The following is a 21575-nucleotide window of genomic DNA, read 5'->3' as shown; positions in this document are numbered from 1 at the left end:
GCAAACCTTCTAATCGATAAAGCTGCCCCTTTAAAATCTAGGCCCGGTTTCGTGACGGATGTGACCGGATGTCCCACCTTACATAATTGTTTATTGGTTGAAAGTAATGAGTGACACCGTTCATGGGGCGGGGTTATGGCTAATGCCATATCCTATTGGCTCTATGTATGCCGATCATCTAGCCCCCGCCCACTGCTGCATTTCTCTCCCCGCCCTCACCTTGTCTTTTCTGCTGCTATCCAGTTGTTGTCAGCGTTCGGATACGAAGTGGAGATCGACTGCGAGTAAGCCATTGGTTTGTATCAGATTTTAATATCCATTAATATTTTAGAATTGTAGGTTCTCCAGAGAAACATATAGAAAGGGAAAATACCGTCAGCCGGGCTGTATGTGTGTGGGGATCCCACTGATGGTCTCTTCTGTGGGTATTTGAAGCTCAGCCTGGACTTGGCATCTTCCACCTGTTTACCTGAGAAAAAGTCGCTGCTACGGTATAAATCATTTTTTAAAACTAAATCAAGCTAGCACCTTCCTATTTCTCCGTATTACAGAAAAGCAACATTTACATTCCTACAATCGTTCTCACCAAGATCTCCCGAAACGTTTTATAGCCAATTTTATTTTGAAGTTGTTTCGTAAGAAACGTGGCAGCCTGTTTTCAGTCAGGGAAATCCTACGGGCACTTGGCATGCCAGTGATATTTTAGGTTTTGGTTCAGGGATAAATAGTTGCTCCGTGACATTGTGAGGAGCGGCCTCTGCTTTCTTTTGAAATAGTGCCGTCGGATCTTTCCTATTCACCGTAGAAGGCTGATGGCCTCTTGATTTAACTTCTCATTCAAAAGGCAGCAACTCGGATAGACCAGCAACACCGTCCTGCACTGGATCTTGTGATTGTGATTCAAGACCAGAGTGTTCTGTCTGGGCAAGAACACTGCAATGACTGACAAGTTGATGATGATGCTTTCTTTGATTGTCTCAGTCCCTCCTTTTAGGCAGTCCTGTACAGTATTTGTCTGCAATTTGTTTAATGCCAATTATTGTGGATTATATATAGCTAATATTTTTCTTTTGTATCTTTGACTGTTGTGATCAGGAGTAATATTGTGTGGATTGCAGAGCACGACAATGGATAACTGGTTATGCAGAACCAAATTATAGTAAGCTAAATTTCATCTGACATAAAAAATATATAGTATAGGGTTAGAATGCTATTCAAACATAGAACACAAAGATATCTTAATAATGTTACAAACCACTAACCAGCTTGATGTGGTTAAAAATAGTCTAAGATATTTTTTAATTCAATCGGAAGTTCTGTCTGCAAACCATGTGAAATTTCATCTGTTGTGAACTCTGACCAAATCACACAGAGTAACTGACCAAAGCAACAAGCCAAAGGCAAGACAACGAAAAAAATCTTGGCACTTGTGGAATCTAGGCAAAGGTTATTAATCCAATCTTGTTTAATTCTGACATGCACTACTTGACAGATGAGGTACCTATTAATGTCGCCAGGAGCATGTGAACAAGTATGTTTCTTAAGAATTTGATTTTTTTTGGTTGTTTTGTTATTGTAGCTATAGATATTAAAACTGGAAGTGATGTAGAGTATGAAGAAACACTGACAGGTAAGAATAGCGAGAGATATTTTATAAATATATCAAGACGAAAAGGATAACCAGGGAAAGAGTAGGGCCCATTAGGCATCCATCTGTCTGTGGAGTCAGAGGACTTTAGTAGGTGTTAACTGGGTACTACACATTTGTCTTCACATTGGAGAAGGAAGATGAAGGGACACAATTTAGGAAGAGGGACTAACAGTTTGCCATAGAATGTATGGAAGTATTGGAGGTTTTGGTGGGTTTAAAAGTGGATAAATACGCAGGGCCAGATTAGTTGTATCCCAGGCTGCTGTGGAAGGAAGTTATAGCAGCTGTGATTTAAATTCTTAATTTCTCTCTGGCCACAGAGGAGGTGTCAGAGGACTGGAGCATAGCTGATGTTCTTCCACTTTTCCAGAAGTGTAGTAGAAATAAATCAAGGAATTACAAACCAGTGTGTCTTGCATCAGTGGTAAAAAACCTGTTGGAGAAAATTGTAAAGGAAAGAATGAAGCTGTATTTGGAGAGGCAAGATTTAATCAGAGATAGTCAGTATGGCTTCATTACAGGGAGTTTTGCCTAACAAATTTGATTGAATGTTTCAAGCCGGTGACCAGGAGTGTAGTTAAGGTTAGTATAATTGATGTAGTTTACAAGGATTTTAGCAAAGCCTTTGTCAAGACCCACATGGAATACTGATAAAGAAAGCTTAAGTATCATCGATAGTCACAGCTGAGATGCTGGAAGACTGGAGGTTGGCTAACATGATGCTACTGTTTAAGAAAGGTGGTAAGGGCAGTGAGCTTGACGTCGGTGGTGGGCAAGTTGTTGGAGGGAATCCTGAGGGACAGGATGTGCATGTATTTGGAAAAGCAAGGACTGATTAGGGATAATCAACATGGCTTTGTGCATGGGAAATCATATCTCACAAACTTGATTGAGTTTTTTGAAGAAGTAACAAAGAGGTTTGATGGGGGCAGAGCGGTAGATGTGACTTATTTGGACTTCAGTAAGGCGTTCAACAAGGTTGCCCCTGAGACTGGTTAGCAAGGTTAGATCTCATGGAATACAGGAAGAACTAGCCATTTGGATACAGAACTGGCTCAAAGGTAGAAGACAGAGCATGGTGGTGGAGGGTTGTTTTTCAGACTGGAGTCCTGTGACCAGTAGAGTGCCACAGGATTGGTGCTGGGTCTGCTACTTATCGTCATTTATATAAATAATTTGGATGTGAGCATAAGAGGTATAGTTAGCAAGTTTGTAGATGATGTAAAAATTGGAGGTGTACTGGACAATGGGATTACAATGGGGTCTTGGGGCCAAGAAGTGGCAGATGGAGTTTAATTTAGATAAATGTGAGGTGTTGCATTTTGGGAAAGCAAATCTTAGCAGGACTTATACACTTAATAGTAAGGTCCTAGGGAGTGTTGCTGAACAAAGAGACCTTGCAGTGCAGGTTCATAGCTCCTTGAAAGTGGAGTCGCAGGTAGGTAGGATAGGGAAGAAGGCATTTGGTATGCTTTCCTTTATTGGTCAGAGTATTGAGTACAGGAGTTGGGAGGTCATGTTGCGGCTGTACAGGACATTGGTTAGGCCACTGTTGGAATATTGCGTGCAATTCAGGTCTCCTTCCTATTGGAAAGATGTTGTGAAACTTGAAAGGGTTCAGAAAAGATTTACAAGGATGTTGCAAGGGTTGGAGAATTTGGGCTATAAGGAGAGGTTGAATAGGCTAGGGCTATTTTCCCTGGAGTGTTGGAGGCTGAGGTTGAAAAAGTTATGAGGGTCATGGATAGGATAAATAGACAAAGTTTTTTCCCTGGGGTGGGGGAGTCCAGAACGAGAGGGCATAGGTTTAGGGTGAGAAGGGAAAGATATAAAAGAGACCTAAGGGGGAACTTTTTCATGCAGAGGGTGGTACGGGTATGGAATGCCAGAGGAAGTGATGGAGGCTCGTATAATTGCAACATTTAAAAGGCATCTGGGTGGGTATTTGAATAAGAAGGGTTTGGAGGGATATGGGTCGGGTGCTGGCAGGTGGAACTAGATTGCGTTGGTATGGATGAGTTGGACCCAAGGGTCTGTTTCCGTGCTTTACATCTCTATGACTGTATGACTTTATGACATGGAATCCAGAGAACTGTGGCAAGTTCGATCCCAAATTGGCTTCGTGGTTCGGAAACAGAATGCTGTTTGCATCACTGGAGACTGGTGTCACTGGCTAGGTCAGCATTTATTGCCCATCCCTAACTGCCCAGAAGGCAGTTATTGCCATGCATCTGGATTCACATGTAGGCCAGACCAGGCAAGGATGGCAGTTTCCTTCCCGAAAGGGCATTAGTATTCCAGGTGTGGTCTAACTAATGCCTTTGTAGTTTTAGTATTAATTCTGTTTAAAATAAAATGCAACAGACAATTTGTTTTCCCCATTACCTGTTGAACCTGTGTGCTAGCTTTTCCTGATTCCAGTACAAGGATCCCCAAATCCCTCTGTTCTGTGGTTTATTGTAGTCTTTCTTCGTTTAAATAATATTCAACTCCTCTATTTTTCCTGCCAAAGTGCATAACCTCACGTTTTTCCATATTAAATACCATCTGCCAAGTTTTTGCCCACTCACATAATATGTCTGCATTCCTCTGGAGACTTCTTGTGTAATCCTTGAAACATCCCACCTATTGTTATGTCACCTCTCTTCTGTTTGTCCATTAAAATATATTTAATAATTGTAGCCGCAACACTGATCCTGTGGCACTTCACTAATTACAAGTTACCATCTGAAGAATGTACCCTTTATCTCAATCCTTTACAGAGGAACCTCGATTATCCGAACGAGATGGGCAGGCACTATTTCGTTTTGATAATTGATTATTTGGTTAATCGATTCAATGTATTTCCTCTAGGGCTCGGAATTTTCTATTAAGTCTGCTCAGGAGACTGCAGCACACCGTGCGCGAGCGCCTGTCCCCAAGCTGGTCCCACAAACCCCGTCCAACACCGCCCCCCCATACCCCATCAAACCCTACACTCCCAAACTCCATCCAGCACTGCCCCTCGCCCACCCTCCAAACCCTGTCCAACACTGTCCCCCTACCCCCCAAACCTATCCAACACTGCCCCCATCTGCCCTCCACATGTGCCCCCAAACCTCATCCAACACTGTCTCCGCCCCCACCACCCCAAATCTGCCCTCACCCCCACCCCCTCTCTTGGGCACCCAGACTGGACACCAACAACAAGACTGCTGTTGCTGCTACTGCCTTTTTGGGGGGGTGGGGGTGTAAGTGAGTCTCAAAATAGTGTGCATGTACACACACACAAAAAACATTTTGACATGTTCCATCTTTGCCTTGTACAGGACAATGTTGGAGAGATTATCGTGCAGGTTAGGTGAATTGGCTGTGCTAAATTGCCCGTAGTGTTAGGCAAAGGGGTAAACATAGGAGAATGGGTCTGGATGGGTTGCGCTTTGGCGGGCCAGTGTGGACTTGTTGGGCTGAAGGGCCTGTTTCCACACTGTAAGTAATCTAATCTAATCTGGGGTTATCTGAGGAAGGGGAGTTTAAGGTACATGCCTTTGTAGAACTACAGGGAAAGTGTGGGAGGAGAGAGGGGTGGGCTGGGAGGTCAGTCATTTAGAAACAGTCCAGGACTGTTCTCAGTAGCACTTTTGGTCACCGTAAACAAAGGCACAATCAGTTTTGGACACACATCTTTGATGTAATGTTTCTGTCGGGACCTTGAGATCTCCTTCGGATAATCCAATTTTCGGATAATTGATATTCGGATAATCGAGGTTCCTCTGTATACCCTTTTTCTGTGTTTTATTAGTTAGCCATTCTGCTATCCATGCTAATATTCTACCCCAACACAGGACTTTACCTTAATTAGCCTTATGTATCTTTTGTACCAGAACATTATCAAACACTAAAGTGGAGGGGTGCCAATATCCTGGCGGCCAGGTTTGCTAATGCTGCAAGGGAGGGTTTAAACTACTTTGGCAGGGGTTGGGATCCTAAACAGCAGGGAGGCAGGCGCAAGGCTGGAAGGAGATACAATAATCAGAAATAGTAAGTTGAAGAGACAGGTCAGGGTGGAATATGATAGGAAACAAAGAAATGCCTGTTGCATTAAATTGTACTTATTTCAATGCTTGATGGCAGGTAAGGCTGATGAACTCGGAGCCTGGAAAGGTATGTGGGACTGGGATATTATAGTCATTATAGAAACATGGCTAAGGGAGGGACAGAAGTGACAGCTTAATGTGCAAGGTACAGGTGCTATAGGTGGGACAGAGATGGTGGAAGGAGGAGGGGGAGTTGCATTTTTGATTAAGGCGAGGATTACAGCAGTAATCAGAGATAAAATAACTGAAGGATCATCCAGCGAGGCTTTATGGGTGAAGCTAAGAAATAAGAAGGGGATGATGACGTTATTGGGGTTGTATTATAGGCCTCCAAATAATCAACAGGAATTAGAAGAACAAATATGCAGAGAGATTGGAGAAACTTGCAGGAGCAATAGGGTTGTCATACTAAAGGATTTTAATATTCCTAACGGAGACTGGACTGCCACAGCGTTAAGGGCTTAGATGGAGTAGAATTTGTTAAGTGCATTCAGGAAAGTTCCCTCAAGCAGTATATAGAGGGTCCTACTTGGGAAGAGGCAAAACTTGACCTACTCTTGGAAAATAGGACAGGACAGGTGATGGAGGTGACAGTTGGGGAGCATTTTAGGACCAGTGACTATAGTTCTATTAATTTTAAAATAGTTATGGAGAGGGACAAAACTGGTCCACAGGTTCAAGTTCTAAACTGGGGCAAGGTGAATTCTGATGGAATTGTACAGTTGCTTGCAGGGGTTGATTGGAATAATTTGTTTGCAGGCAAAGGGACATCTCGTAAGTGGGAGGCCTTTAAAAGTGAGATAGCTAGAGTTCAAGGTCTATATGTTCCTGTGAGAGTGAAGGTAAGGTTGGCAGGAATAGGCAATCCTGGATGACAAGAGAGATTGAGGCTTTGACCAGAAAAACAGAGGCATAGCTCAGGTAAAGGCAGCAGGGATCAAGGCAATCCCTGAAGGTATACAGAGAATACAGGAGTTTACTGAAGGAGGAAATCAGGAGGGAGAAAAGGGGAATGAAATTGCTTTGGCTGAGAAGATGAAAGTGAATCTAAAGAAGTGCTTTAAGTGTATTAATGGAAAAAGAATAACCAGAGAGAGAATAGGGCTCCTCAGGGACCAAAATGGACATGTATATGTGGAACCTCAGGAGATGGGCGAGGTTCTCAATATTTTTCCTCTGTGTTTACCATGGAGAAAGACATGAAGACTTGGGGAAGTTAGTGGTGATATCTTGGGCACAGTCCATATCTCAGTATCAGAATGTATGAACGTGGATTAATCTCCTGGTCCTGACCAGATATTTCCAAGAACACTGCAAGAGACTAGAGAAGAAATTGTGGGGGTCATGACAGATATGTTTGCATCATCATTTTCCATGGGTGAGATCCTGGAAGACTGGACTAATGTTGTGCCATTAGTCAAGAAGAGCTACAAAGAAAAGCCTGGGAACTATAGACCAGTAAGCTTAACATCTTTGGTGGGTAAGTTAGTTGAGAAGATTCTGAGGGATAAGATATACATGCATTTGGAAAGACAGGGTTTGATTAGGACTGGTCAGCATGGCTTTGTGAGTGAAAGATCATGCCTCACAAATTTGTCAGAGTTCTTTGATGAAGTGACTAGGAAGGTTGACGAGGACATGGCGGTAGACATAGCCTATGTGGATTTCAGTAAAGGCTTTGATAAGGTTCCACATGGTAGGCTATTCTGGAAGGTTAGATCACATGGAATCCAAGGCGAGCTGTTAAATTGGATACAAAATTGGCTTGATGATAGGAAGCAGAGGGTAATAGTGGAAGGATGCTTGTCAGACTGGAGGACTGTGACTAGTGGAGTACCTCAGGGATTGGTGCTGGGCCCAATGCTGCTTGTTATCTGTATGAATGATTTGAATGAGAATGTACAAGGCATGATTAGTAAGTTTGCTGATGAGACTAAAGTAGGCGGTATCATGGACAGTGAGGAAGGTTATCAGAAATTGCAGCAGGACTTTGATCAGCTGGGGAAGTGGGCTGAGTAATGGCAAATGGAGTTTTTTATAAGTAAGTGTGAGGTCTTGCATTTTGGAAAGTCAAATCAAGGTAGGAGTTTCATGGTGAATGATAGAGCCTTAAGGAGTGTTAGTGGAACAGAGAGATCTTGGAATTCGGGTTCACATTTCTCTAAATGCGGAATCACAGGTAGATAGGACAGTGAAGAAGACTTTTGGCACACTGGCCTTCATCAGTCAGGGCATTAAGTATGGAAGTTGAGAAGTTATGTTGCAGTTGTACAGGATGTTGGTGAGGCCACATTTGGAAATATTATGTTCAGTTTTGGTCACCTTGTCACATTAAGGATGTTGTTAAACTGGAAAGAGTGCAGAAGAAATTTGCAAGGATGTAAATGCTAGGACTCTATGGTCTGACTTATATAGGGAGAGGTTGGACAAGCTAGGACCTTTTTCTTTAGAGCATAGGAGACTAAGGAGGGACCATGTAGAGGTATATAAGATCATGAGAGGTATGGATAGGGTGAATGCACTCAGCCTTTGTCCCAGAGTTGGGGAATCGAGGTCTAGAGGGCATCAGTTTAAGGTAAGAGGAGAAAGAATAAAAGGGAACCTGAGGGACAACCTTTTTACACAGAGGGTGGTATGCATATGGAATGAGCTGCCAGCAGAGGTGGTTGAGGCAGTTACATTAACGACATTTAAAAGGCATTTGGACAAAAGCATGGATAAGAAAGGCTTAGAAGGATATGGGCCAAGGGCAGGGAAATGGGGTTAGCGTGGATGGACATTTTGGTTGGCATGGACCAGTTAGGGCCAAAGGGCCTGTCTCTGTGCTTTAGGATTCTATGACTCTATAACTACCTTTTGGAAATTCAAAATGTTACATCTACTGATTTCCCTTTATTTATCCTGCTTGTTATCTCCTCAAAAAACTGTAATAAATTTGTAATAAATAAACTGTAATAACATTATTCCTTTGTGAAACCATTGGATCATAGAATCCCTACAGTGTGGAAGCAGGCCATTTGGCCCATTGAGTCCATACCAACCGCTCGAACAGTATTCCACCCACACTCACCTCCTACCTTATCCCTGTAATCCTGCAATTCACATGGCTAATCCAACTAGCCTGTACATCTTTGGACCATGAAGTTGAGTCTACTTGATTGTATTTGTGTATTTCTAAATGCTCTACTATTGTATCCTTTATATAAGATTCTGACATTTTCCAAACACCAGATGTTAAGCTAATTGGGCTATAGTTAACTGCTTTTTATGTCCCTCTCTTTTTGAATAAAGGTGTTAGTTTTCCAATCCTCTGGAACTTTTTGCTGAATCTAAGGATTTTTGGAAGATTAATAACAGTACATCCACTATCTCTCTGGTTAGTTCCTTTAAACTCAAAAAGTCTTAGGACTTATTGACCCGAAGCCACATTAGTTTCCTGAGATTTTTTTCTCTAGTGATAGCTAATATGTTTATTTCCCCCCCCCCCCCCAAATGGTCTTATTGTTCTCTATCATGAAGGTTGATGCAAAGTATTTATTCAATTCCTCTGCCATTTCCTGACTCTCCATTGTTATTTCCTCAGCCTGTTTATCTAAGGGTTCAATGTTCACTGTGGTCTCTGTCTTCTTTTTCATATATTTATAGAAGCTCTTACTGTCTGTTTATATATTATTTGCTAGTCTGCCATAAAAGTTGATTTCTCCCTTTCTTTAGTTGTCTTTTATTGGCTTTTAAAACTTTCCCAAACCTCTCGATCTACCTCTCTGCTACATTGTATGTTTTTCTTTAAATTTGGTTTTATCCTTGACTTCCTTTACGGGCAGCACGGTGGCACAGTGGTTAGCACTGCTGCCTCACAGCGCCAGAGACCCGGGTTCAATTCCCGCCTCAGGCGACTGACTGTGTGGAGTTTGCACGTTCTCCCTGTGTCTGCGTGGGTTTCCTCCGGTTTCCTCCCACAATCCAAAGATGTGCAGGTCAGGTGAATTGGCCATGCTAAATTGCCCATAGTGTTAGGTCAGGGGTAAATGTAGGGGTATGGGTGGGTTGTGCTTCGGTGGATCGGTGTGGACTTGTTGGGCCAAAGGGCCTGTTTCCACACTTTAAGTAATCTAATCTTCCCAGGTCTTTTTTTGGTCATTGAGGTATATCTCTGATAAACTATTTTCTTAAACATTTACCATTGTTTACCAACCATTCTTTCTGTTAAATTCCTTGACCAGTGCTCTCCAACCAACTCTGTTATCATTCCAATGTAATTACCCTAAGTTTACACAGTCATTTCGGACTCAAGTTTTTCGCTCTCAAACTGAATGCTAAACTCACGTTTGATCTTAGAACATAGAACGTAGAACATTACAGTGCAGTACAGGCCCTTCGGCCCTCGATGTTCGTCGATCTGTGCAACCAATCTGAAGCCTATCTACCCTACACTATTCTATTTTAATCCATATGTTTATCCAGTGACCATTTAAATGCCCTTAAAGTTGGTGAGTCTGCAACTGTTGCAGGCGGGGCGTTCCATGCCCCTACTACTCTCTGAGTAAAGAAACTACCTCTGACATTTGTCCTATATCTATCACTCCTCAATTTAAAGCTATGTCCCCTCGTGCTAGCCATCACCATCCGAGGACAAAGGCTCTCACTGTCCACCTTATCTAACCCTCTGATTATCTTCTATGTCCTAATTAAGTCACCTCTCAACCTTCTTCTCTCTAATGAAAATAGCCTCAAGTTCTTCAGCCTTTCCTCATAAGACCTTCCCTCCATACCAGGCAACATCCTAGTAAATCACCTCTGTACCCTTTCCAGAGCTTCACTGCCCTTCTTACAACTGTATGCAATACTCCAAGTGCTGCCGCACCAGAGTTTTGTAGAGCTGCAACATGACCTTGTAGCTCTGAAACTCAATCCCTCTACCAATAAAAGCTAACACACTGTATGCCTTCTTGACAACTCTGTCAACATGGGTGGCAACTTTCAAGGATCTATGTACATGGACACTGAGATCTCTCTGCTCATCTACACTGCCAGGAGTCTTACCATTAGCTCAGTACTCTTTATTCCTGTTACTCCTTCCAAAGTGAATCACCTCACACTTTTCCACATTAACCTCCATTTGCCACCTCTCAGCCCAGCTCTGCAGCTTATCTATTGTCCTCTGTAATCTGCAACAGACTTCAGGCACTGTCCACAACTCCATCGACCTTAGTACCATCTGCAAATTTACTAACCCTTCCTTCTCTGCTCTCTTCAGGTCATTTATAAAAATGACAAACAGCAGTGGCCCCCAAACTGATCCTTGCTGTACATCACTAGTAACTGAACTCCAAGATGAACATTTCCCATCAACCACCACACTCTGTTTTCTTTCAACTTGCCAATTTCTGATCCAAGCTGCTAAATCACCCTCAATCCCATGCCTCTGTATTTTGTGCAGTAGCTACCACGGGGAACCTTATCAGACGCCTTACTGAAATCCATATTAACCACATCAACTGCTTTACTCTCATCCATCTGTTTGGTCACCTTCTCAAAGAAGTTCACTTACATTAGGCATGACTCCAACCAGTGGAGGATTTTGTTCATAATTTCCTTTGATTTTCAGATTTGTGAAGGCTGATTGAAGTCGGAATGCTTTGGTGTATTTCTCACTTTACCTCTGAAATTCAGTATTTTTGGTCAATTTTGGACCATAGCTGTAATGAGGTTTACAATAGAGTGTCCCTGATGGAACTCATACTGAACACTGGTGGGCAGGTTATCACTGAGATTAGTACAGAGTTCTTTTTCTTTTGCTTTATAGCTACACCTTTTGCCATCTAGTGGATGATTGACAGTAGACTAATGGAGACATAAGTAGTCAGATTGAATTTGTTTTGCTTTTGTGGACAAAAGACACTTAGACAAATACTCCCAGTGTTGAGTAGATTACAGTTTTGTATCTACACTGGGATAATTGTGCTATGAGTGTGACTACTTTCAAAGTCTTTAGTACATTTTCAGGGATGTTGTCAGGGTCAATAGCCTTTGCAGTATCAAGCACTTTCAATTCTCATCTTTGTGTTCAAACCCTTCCATAGCCTCTCTCCTCCCTAGCAGTATTCCTTCTAAGCCTCACGGCCATGGAGACACTCCAAGATTCTAAGATGATTGGCTTGATTGATGTGTCAACACGTTGCCTTCCATGTTCAGAAGTTGCTACTGTTCAAGGACCTTAGATGTTCACTTGCCTAAAAAAAAGGAGGGAGTACTGTTCTCTATCTGTGTTAAATGTCCACTCACCCTTCTCCAACCCCTGAACAGCCTCTCACTCTGACTCTCGCCTCTTTTTCATTCCCACTTCCTTTTGCCCCATCATTGTCCTTGTGTTTTGGTGTATGGAAAACCCTCTCTGAACAGTCATGCTGTTCCTCCAACCTTTGTAGAATCTATCTCTTTCATGGACCTCTAGTCACCTTCACATTCTCTTCTTATGGCTTTCTTCTGCCTCTATAATGTGCCTTGGGTATGTTTTTCTGCATTAAAGATGCCATTTAAATGCCTGCTGATTGTGATTGTTTCTGGACTGGCTGTGTGCATTTGGTGAAATGATCCACAAATTTGTTCAGTTGACAGATTAAAAGTCTGAAATTGAGATTGAAAAGATTATGGAATTGGTTCCAGTGTTGTTTATGTTCACACGTTGGCTTATTTCACACATTTGAATGATTTGACACAGTGGAAGCAATATGATGCTTCATTTGTAGGTCTTTAAACTAAGTTTTTCTGATTGAAATATTATTCACCATGATTTTGCACTCTAATCTTGACAGTTTTAGAAAGAATTTATTATGAAGTTTCTATAACGATATAAAATGATGGTCCTTTAGAGGATGAGAGGGGGCATTTAGCTATGGGATATGATGAAATGGCCGAGGCATTGAATAAGTATTTTGTGTCGGTCCTCACAGTGGAGGACACTAATAACATGCCAATAAGTGACAAAGAGATGAAGGTAGGTGAGGACCCAGAAACCATCATTATTATGGAAGAGGCAGTGTTGGGTAAGCAAATGGAGCAAAGTATAAAGTCTCCTGGCCCTGATGGAATGAATCCCAGGGTACTAAAAGAGAAGGTGGGAGAAATAGCAAGTGCACTTGTGGTAATTTTTCAAAATTAGCTGGATTCTGGGGCAGATAGGGTGGCTATCTCTGGTTTGCTTCCAGTTCCTCGGGCTGGTGAGGCCAGAAACAGGGAGATAATGGACTTGAACGTGTGGCTGGGGAACTCGTGCAGGAAGCAAGGATTTAAATTCTTGGATCACTGGGATATGTTTTGTGGTAAGCATAAATTATATAAGAGAGACGGTTTGCACCTTAATAGGTTAGGGACCAGCATTCTGCAGGCAGGTTTGCTAGTGCAACACAGCTATGTTTAAACTAAGTAGAGGAGGGGACAAACTGGATGTTTAAGAAGGAAATTGAAGGGAAAGTTAGAACAAGGGAAGTCGAGAAAGACAACTGTATCAATGAGGCAGAAAACTCAAAAAGGGATCATGCTATAAGGTTGAGTGAAATAGGAGTTGATGGGAAGGGTGAGGGCAGTAACAAATTAGAAATGCTATACATGAATGCACAAAGCATTAGAAATAAGACGGATGAGCTTGAGGCTCTTTTGGAAATTGGCAGATACGATATTGTGGGGATAGCTGAGACGTGGCTTCAAGTGGACAGGGCCTGGGAAGTGAATATTCAAGGCTACACGTGCTATTGTAAGGACAGACTGACGGGCAGAGGGGTGGCCATGTTGGTAAGGGATGATATTCAGTCCCTTGCGCGGGGGGACCTAGAATCAGAGGATGTAGAGTCAGTGTGGATAGAGCTGAGAAATTCGAAGGGTAAAAAGAGCCTCTTAGGAGTTATCTACAGGCCCCCAAACAGTAGTCTGGATGTCGGATGTAAGTTGAATCAGGAGTTGAAATTGGCCTGTCGCAACGATGTAACTACAGTTGTTATGGGGGATTTCAACATGCAGGTAGACTGGGAGAATCAGGGTGATATTGGACTTCAAGAAAGAGACTTTGTGGAGTGCCTCCGAGATGGATTCTTAGAACAGCTAGTGCTGGAGCCTACCAGGGAGAAGGCAATTCTGGATCTGGTATTGTGCAACGAACCAGAATTGATCAGGGACCTTGAAGTGAAGGAGCCACTGGGAAGTAGTGACCATAATACAATAAGCTTCAATCTGCAATTTGAGAGGGAGAGGGTACAATCGGAAGTGACAATATTTCTGTTGAATAAAGGGAACTATGGAGCTATGAGGGAGGAGCTGGCCAAAGTTCAATGGTGCAATACCTTAGCAGGAATGACAGTGGAGGAACAATGGCGGATATTTCTGTGTATAATGCAGAAGATGCAGGATTAGTTCATTCCAAAAAGGAAGAAAGATCCTAGGAGGAGGCATGGGTGGCCATGGCTGATGAGGGAAGTTAAGAAACATATAAAGTTAAAAGAGAAAAAGTACAACATAGCAAAGATAAGTGGGAAAATGGAGGACTGGGAAGCTTTTAAAGAACAACAGAGGATCACGAAGAAGGAAATACGCAGAGAAAAAATGAGGTACGAAGGTAAACTGGCCAAAAATATAAAGGAGGATAGTAAAAGCTTTTTTAGGTATGTGAAAGGCAAAAAAAATAGTTAAGATTAAAATTGGGCCCTTGAAGACAGAAACAGGGGAATATATTATGGGGAACAAAGAAATGGCAGAAGAATTGAATTGGTACTTCAGATCTGTGTTGACTGGGAAAGACACAAGCAATCTCCCTGAAGTAAGAGTGGCTGAAGGACCTGAACTTAAGGGAATTTATATTTGCCAGGAATTGGTGTTGGAGAGACTGTTAGGTCTGAAGGTTGATAAGTCCCTGGGGCCTGATGGTCTACATCCCAGGGTACTGAAGGAGATGGCTCGAGAAATTGTGGATGCATTAGTGATTATTTTTTAGAGTTCGATAGATTCGGGATCAGTTCCTGCGGATTGGAGGGTGGCCAATGTTGCACCACTTTTTAAGAAAGGTGGGAGAGAGAAAGCAGGAAATTATAGACCAGTCAGTCTTACCTCAGTGGTGGGAAAAATGCTGGAGTCAATTATAAAGGATGAAATTACGACACATCTGGATAGTAGTAACAGGATGGGTCAGAGTCAGCATGGATTTGTGAAGGGGAAATCATGCTTGACTAATCTTCTGGAATTTTTTGAGGATGTAACTCTGAAGATGGATGAGGGAGATCCACTAGATGTAGTGTACCTGGACTTTCAGAAAGCTTTTGATAAAGTCCCACATAGGAGGTTAGTGAGCAAACTTAGGGTGCATGGTATTGGGGGCAAAGTACTAACTTGGATTGAAAGTTGGTTGGCTGATAGGAAACAAAGAATAGTGATAAACGGCTCCATTTCAGAATGGCAGGCAGTGACCAGTGGGGTACCGCAGGGATCAGTGCTGGGGCTGCAGCTTTTTACAATATATGTTAATGATATAGAAGATGGTATTAGTAATAACATTAGCAAATTTGCTGATGATACTAAGCTGGGTGGCAGGGTGAAATGTGAGGGGGATGTTATGAGATTGCAGGGTGACCTGGACAGGTTAGGTGAGTGGTCAGATGCATGGCAGATGCAGTTTAATGTGGATAAATGGATGGTTATGGATGGCAAGAACAGGAAGGCAGATTACTACCTAAATGGAATCAATGTAGGTAAAGGGGCATTACAAAGTGATCTGGGTGTTCTTGTACACCAGTCAATGAAGGTAAGCATGCAGGTACAGCAGGTAGTGAAGAAGGCTAATAGTATGCTGGCCTTCATAACAAGAGGGATTAAGTATAGAAGCAAAGAGGTTCTTCTGCAGCTGTACAGGGCCCTGGTGAGACCACACTTGGAGTACTGTGTGCAGTTCTGGTCTCCAAATTTGAGGAAAGACATTCTGGCTATTGAGGGAGTGCAGTGTGGGTTCACGAGGTCAATTCCTGGAATGGCGTGACTACCTTACGCTGAAAGACTGGAACGACTGGGCTTGTATACCCTTGAGTTTAGAAGACTGAGAGGGGATCTGATTGAGACATATAAGATTATTAAAGGATTGGACACTCTGGAGGCAGGAAACATGTTTCAGCTGATGGGTGAGTGCCGAACCAAAGGACACAGCTTAAAAATACGGGGTAGACCATTTAGGACAGAGATGAGGAGAAACTTCTTCACCCAGAGAGTGGTGGCTGTGTGGAATGCTCTGCCCCAGAGGGCAGTGGAGGCCCAGTCTCTGGATTCATTTAAGAAAGAGTTGGCTAGAGCCCTCGAGGATAGTGGAATCAAGGGTTATGGAGATAAGGCAGGAACAGGATACTGATTAAGGATGATCAGCGATGATCATATTGAATGGTGGTGCAGACTCGAAGGGCAGAATAGCCTACTCCTGCACCTATTGTCTATTGTCTATTGTCTATTTAAGTGAGTGGGCAAAGGTCTGGCAGATGGAATACAATGTTAATAAATGTGAAGTCATCCATTTTAATAGGAGTAACAGTAAAAATGATTATTTCTTGAATGGTAAAAAGTTGCAGCATGCTGCTATGCAGATGGACTGGGTGTCCTTGTGTATGAATGACAGAAGGTTGATCTGTAGGTACAACAGGTAATTAGGAAGGCAAATGGAATTTTGTCCTTCATTGCTAAAGGGATTGAGTTTAAAAGCAGGGAGGTTATGTTGCAGAGCTGTACAGGGTGCTGGTGAGGCAACACCTGGAGTACTGGTGCAGTTTTGGTCTCCTTACTTGAGGGGGCAGAGCAGGTTCACTAGGTTGATTCTGGAGTTGAGGGGGTTGGCTCATGGGAGAGACTGAGTAGACTGGGATTATACTCATTAGAATTTAGAAGAATTAGGGGGAATCTTATCAAAATATATAAAGTGATGAAGGGAATAGATAAGATAGAAGTAAGGAGGATCTTTCCACTGGCAGGTGAAACTAGGACAAGAGGGTATAGCCTCAAAATTAGGGGAAGCAGATTTAGGACTGAATGGAGGAATAACTTCTTCACCCAGAGGTTTGTAAATCTTTGGAATTCCCTGCCCAATGAAGTAGTTGACGCTACTTCAGTAGATGTTTTTAAAGCTAGGATAGCTTTTTTTTGAACAATAAAGGAATTGAGGGATATGGTGAGAGTGCCTGTAAGTGGAGCTGAGTCCACGAAAAGATCAGCCATGATATTATTGGATGGAGGAGCAGGCACGAAGGGCAAGGTGGCCTATTCCTGCTCCAAGTTCTTACATTTTTATGTTCATTTTTAGTAAGCAAGCCCTGTTTTTCTGTTTGAGGACTTTGATCCTATTGAAAATTAAATCTGAGGATTGGAACCCAGTGTTGAGAGACAAGTTATTTAATCCATTCGACCAGAAAGTCCTCTTTAAAGTGATGCTTACATTGTGTAGGTTTGGAATTTAAGGTCATATCGTGCCTTTCACAACTTCTGAATGACTGAGAGGAAGGCATACCTTCCTTTGTGAATACTTGAAGTAGAATGTTTACTACCTTGTCCTCTCATGTACTTAGCCCATTAGATTGACAACTGTGGTGTGGCACTGAGGGAATACTGCACTATTTAGATGTGTTGACCTTTGTTTTGGGTGAGGTGTTAAATTAAGGCCCAAACTGCCATTTCAGATGGATCCTAGTGCATTATCTCACAAATACCATGGGAGCTTGCCCTGGTGTTGATCGGCCACTGGACTGTACCAGTGAAGCTCAGTGTAACAGGACCTCATCTTTTGATTTGGCACTTACATCCTTCTACTCTCAACAGTGAGTTTCTGATTTTAAAACCTATACCTATAACATTACAGCACAGTATAGGCCCCTCGGCCCTCGATGTTGCGCTGACCTGTAGAATCAATGTGAAGCCTATCTATGGGCGGCGTAGTGATTTCAGGGACTAATCTTGTTGCCCATTTCTAGGTTCACTAGGTTGATTCCAGAGATAAGGGGTTTGTCTTATGAAGAGAGATTGCTTAAATATTGTTCCATTTTAAACTTTCCCAGGTGATAACTGAGTTTAGTAATCCTGTTTTTGCTGCCTGCCCCTCAAGGTCGCCACAGCTTCAATGTCGGTACAGTATGTGGGCCATTAATAAGTACCAGGCCAAGTTGAGCTCTCTCTCTCCCTAATGGCTTCCATTACTTGTCAGATCCTTCTTGTCAGGCAAAAGTGAGCACTGCAGATGCTGGAGATCAGAGTCAGTCTAGAATGGTGCTGGAAATGCATAGCAGGTCAGTTAGCATCCAGGGAGTGGGAAAATCAACATTTGGGGCTTTTGCCCGAAACGTTGATTTTCTTGCTCCTCGGATGCTACCCGACCTGCTGTGCTTTTCCAGCACCACTCTAATCTTGACTCAGATCCTTCTTGTATGCCTGGTCTGTCTATGCCACCGTATGCTGCCCTTGAAGTGGCTGTGGGGGAATGAGACTGTCACAGATTTCCTTCTGGAATGTGTCTTTGCAAAGGAAGTCTGGAGAAAGATGCAGTGGTTTTTGTTGAGGTTCATCCCAAGCAGGTCTGGCCTGTTGCCTGGGATGCACCCCGAAACAAACATCGACTATTTCTGGAGTACCATTAACTCAGTGAAAGATGTTCTTTGGTTTGCCTGAAACTTGTTGGTCTTCCAGAACAAGGAGTTGACCCTGATCAAATGTTATAGAGTCATAGAGTCATAGAGATGTACAGCATGGAAACAGACCCTTCGGTCCAACCTGTCCACACCGACCAGATATCCCAACCCAATCTAGTCTCACCTGCCAGCACCCGACCCATATCCCTCCAAACCCTTCCTATTCATATACCCATCCAAATGCTTCTTAAATGTTGCAATTGTACCAGCCTCCACCACATCCTCTGGCAGCTCATTCCATACATGTACTAATCTCTGCATGAAAAAGTTGCCCCTTAGGTCTCTTTTATATCTTTCCCCTCTCACCCTAAACCTATGCCCTCTAGTTCTGGACTCCCCAATCCCAGGGAAAAGACTTTGTCTGTTTATCCTAACCATGCCCCTTATAATTTTGTAAACCTCTATAAAGTCACCCCTCAGCCTCCAACGCTCCAGGGAAAACAGCCCCAGCCTGTTCAGCCTCTCCCTGTAGCTCAAATCCTCCAACTCTGGCAACATCCTTGTAAATCTTTTCTGAACCCTTTCAAGCTTCACAACATCTTTCTGATAGGAAGGAGACCAGAATTGCACGCAATATTCCAACAGTGGCCTAACCAATGTCCTGTACAGCCGCAACATGACCTCCCAACTCCTGTACTCAATACTCTGACCAATAAAGGAAAGCATACCAAACGCCTTCTTCACTATCCTATCTACCTGCGACTCCGCTTTCAAGGAGCTATGAACCTGCACTGCAAGGTCTCTTTGTTCAGCAACACTCCCTAGGACCTTACCATTAAGTGTATATGTCCTGCTAAGATTTGTTTTCCCAAAATGCAGCACCTCACATTTATCTGAATTAAACTCCATCTGCCACTTCTCAGCCCATTGGCCCATCTGGTCCAGATCCTGTTGTAATCTGAGGTAACCCTCTTCGAGGGTGTGTCGAGAGTGGTGCTAGAAAAGTACAGCAAGTCAGGCAGCAAATGATGAGCAGGACAATTGACATTGATTCTCCTGATCCTCGGATGCTGCCTGTCCTGCTCTGCTTTTCCAGCGCCATAGTCATGACTCTGATCTCCAGCATCTGCAGTCCTCAGTTTCTCCTGACCAAATGTTGCAGACTGGTTCTTTCCAAGGTCAAGGACTACGTGCTGAGGGACTCACTAAAGCTTGGGACAACTGTCACCAAGGCACAGTGGGGAAAGACCACAGTCTGATATCTCTCTGGTGAAGTTAAATGGTGGTCCGTTCAGTTATTGGATCCTCCTGGTACCTCAATTACATGTAACTATAATCCTGTAAGAAATGCCTTGGGTTTGTTTGCTGGATAGAGTCAAATTCCAATGTTTGTTGTTTTCTTCATATGCTACTGTTTGGTACCAAACTCCTTTAGTGACAATATTGTTTTTAATGAGTAAAGTACATTTTTGAAATAAAACTATCATTAAGTAGTCATGCATTGCATTTACCAGCTCTGACTCTCAAACATTCAGGATTTTCAGTTCTGCTTTTTCTTCCTTTGTGCTGATTCTTTTGGGGGAGGAGGATTAAAAGAGAATTAACTAAGAATTTGCAAGAGTGTGCAGAGGGCAAAGGGAAATAGAGTAAGCGATCCATAAAATATTGAAAGTGGGAGAGGAGCAGGTATAGGAAGGGAGACACTTTAAAAATGCTTTTGACTGACAAGGAGGAAAAAATAATCTTACTTAAATTGGCACAATTTCTTGTTGTATGAGTACACATCCTGTGCATCTCAATTTATCATTTCAAATTTCTTACACCTCCAGTGATCAATTGTCAATCACCACCACAGTACTTAAACCTGGTATTGTACAACTAAAATACTTTCTCCATTTGATTCAAATTTGGAAAAGCGGTTAGGTTGTCTCCAGTTGTCCATTGTTGCAATTCAGACATTGAGTTTGTTGCATCACTCTAAATGGGATAGTCAAATGAAGTTCTGTGACAACATACTGCCCCAAGTTATTGCTTCTATTATCCTGCTTAAGTTGTAGAGTGCCTTATTTACATTTATAGAGGATAGCATTCACTTTTATGAAGTTGAAGGCGTGTACTGTACCTTTACGAGAGAGTGAATACTGTTTTGCACTGAGAACTTACAAGCATCTGCATTATGACTAGCTACCAGTCTCAGAGTGTACTGGAAAATTGAAAGGTACGTAACATTTGGCTGTAAAATGGATACCTGAGTTTTGGTTGCTGTTTTGACAGGCTAAATTCAAATTGCTATCAGTTTAAATTATGCCCCAGGATACGAAAACCCAATTGAGTTTGAATTTATTGTTTTTGCCAACCTCAAACCTATGAGATGATCCGATGTTTGGGGTATAAAGCAGCAGGCATTTTGAAAGTTAGACAGAAAGTAATTACCATTGAGAGAGGCTGCCATTCAAAACACTCTCTATCAAAGGTACCTTTTTCATATTAAACACCTTTGCAGTAAAAGAAAGAAGATGATCTGGGGAGATCTTTAGCCAAAAGAAGGAGGACATCAGCTGTGTGGTTTTGAAATTAAGTTGATGTAATTTTGATGCAGGTTTTTATTGGAACAGAATATTGTTACAGCGTTGGAGGCAACTAACAAACATTTAAGTGAAAGGAGGTTTTAGAGTTGTAAATAGTTGTTTAATGGTCACTTTTAGAGTTGAAGAATAAATTGATTTTTTTCTTTAAATAGTGGAATTTGGGAGTTGTTTGTCACTCATACTTCAACAGATCACTAGGCGACATGAGCTTTTCTGGGTGTTTGGTTTAATTAGCAGAAGGGTTCACCGTCATGTCCAAACATCACTTTCAAATGATTTTATAAATTTCAGTGAAACATCAGATTCTCTTGCCCTTTTATGAATTTCTTGACGAATGGCATTCTATAAAAATCCTGGTTAATGCAGATTATTCCTATTCATTACTTATGTAAGCTTCTATGAAACAAATATTGATTGTGTTTGTATGGAATAATTTTCAAATCTAGACAAAGTAATAAAATTCTTTATTTCTAACTATTAGTAACTGGGATGCTGGATAATTGTGATATGGTTGATCTGACTTGCACGGTTTCTGTGATAAAACTGAAAGAACTGCAGATGCTGTAAATCAGAAACAAAAAAGAAATTGCTGGAAAAGCTGAGCAGGTCTGGCATCATCTGCGGA

At 42.3% G+C, this 21575-nt stretch overlaps 1 protein-coding gene across 3 annotated transcripts in view; it reads left to right on the top strand.

Annotated features, from left to right (window-relative positions):
- The first annotated feature begins 200 nt into the window (after nucleotides 1-200).
- The window catches only part of bcas3 (BCAS3 microtubule associated cell migration factor), a 1192206-nt gene continuing 1170831 nt past the window's right edge, over nucleotides 201-21575 (top strand). For all 3 annotated transcript variants that reach the window (XM_072590043.1, XM_072590044.1, XM_072590042.1), the window contains exon 1: nucleotides 201-295. The gene's annotated coding sequence lies outside the window, so the exon portion shown is untranslated. The remainder of the gene's footprint in view (nucleotides 296-21575) is intronic.

Source organism: Chiloscyllium punctatum, chromosome 19 (genome assembly GCF_047496795.1).
Source record: "Chiloscyllium punctatum isolate Juve2018m chromosome 19, sChiPun1.3, whole genome shotgun sequence".
Taxonomy (NCBI): domain Eukaryota; kingdom Metazoa; phylum Chordata; class Chondrichthyes; order Orectolobiformes; family Hemiscylliidae; genus Chiloscyllium; species Chiloscyllium punctatum.
Note: the sequence above shows the minus strand (reverse complement) of the source record. Positions and strands in the feature narration are given on the sequence as shown.